This window comes from Chaetura pelagica, unplaced genomic scaffold (genome assembly GCF_000747805.2).
Source record: "Chaetura pelagica isolate M959 unplaced genomic scaffold, ChaPel_1.0 scaffold658, whole genome shotgun sequence".
NCBI classification, from domain to species: Eukaryota; Metazoa; Chordata; class Aves; order Apodiformes; family Apodidae; genus Chaetura; species Chaetura pelagica.
Genome location: NW_009954168.1, coordinates 499,050 through 500,136, shown reverse-complemented (window position 1 = coordinate 500,136; position 1,087 = coordinate 499,050).

Genomic DNA, 1,087 nt, shown 5'->3' with positions numbered 1-1,087 from the left:
GGGCTTGGAGCAGCCTGGGCTGCTGGGAGGTGTCCCTGCCCATGCAGGGGTGGGACTGGGTGGGCTTTAAGGTCCCTTCCATGACTCGGTGCCGCAGCTCCCAGGCCTGGCAGGAGGGACAGGCCTGGCACTTGGCAGGAGCAGGGAATGCAGAGGGATTGCTGTCCTTGCAAACAGCCTCCCCAGTAACGAAGCAGGTCCTGATTCACAGGAGATCTCACCAGCCGAGCAGGGGCAGCGCTGGGAACACTGCAATTCCCTCCCTGCTGCTGCGGGAGGAATGTCTGAGGGTGGCACTTTGCTGGCTTTGGTCACAGCCCCAAGTCTATTTAACATCTTTTCATCATGTTACTCACTGCCCTGTCACACACACCAGCCCAGCACCGGGACCTTGAGGTCATGCACAGTTTTGAGACTATTTAATTACAACCCGTGGGTTGTTTGAACTCCAAACCCTTGCTTAGGACCACGGATTGGAGCCAGTCAGTCAATACACCTCTCTAATACAAGCAGAGCTGAAGGTAAATGGTGCTGCCTTTTGATCCGTTCAGGCCAACTGTGTATTCCCACAGCTTGGTTTCTCTGTAGGCTTGGCTGGAGGGAAAGGCTCCGAGTGTGGTCAATAGGTGCTGCCTTTCCCTGCACATCAGGGTCACTGGGAAACAGCACCAGCTGCTCCGGCATGAAAACCTGCCCCGGGGAAGCCTCACCCCAGCCTAACCTCATCTAAAAGGGATTAAGCCCAGATTTAAACTCTTCAGAGCAAAGATGTTCAGTCCCTGAATGTCACTTCACTGTTCTGGGGTTCTCCTCCCTGCAGGGCTGGGCTTTCCTGCAGCTTCTCTCCACCGTGGTTGCCTCCACGCTTTCAAGGCACTGACAAGAGCAGCATGTCCTCAGAGCAGGAATAGAACACCTCTGGACACCTCAGCCAGCCAGCACCGGGCTGCTCTCTCAGGCCAGTAAGTCTCCTCTGAGCCCTGGTTCCCAGCACTGCAGCCTGTCCCAGTGGCACAGGAACCTGCCCCTGCCTGGGACACCTCAGGGTGACAGGCTGAGTGACACGACAGCAGCACCTGGAAGCTGC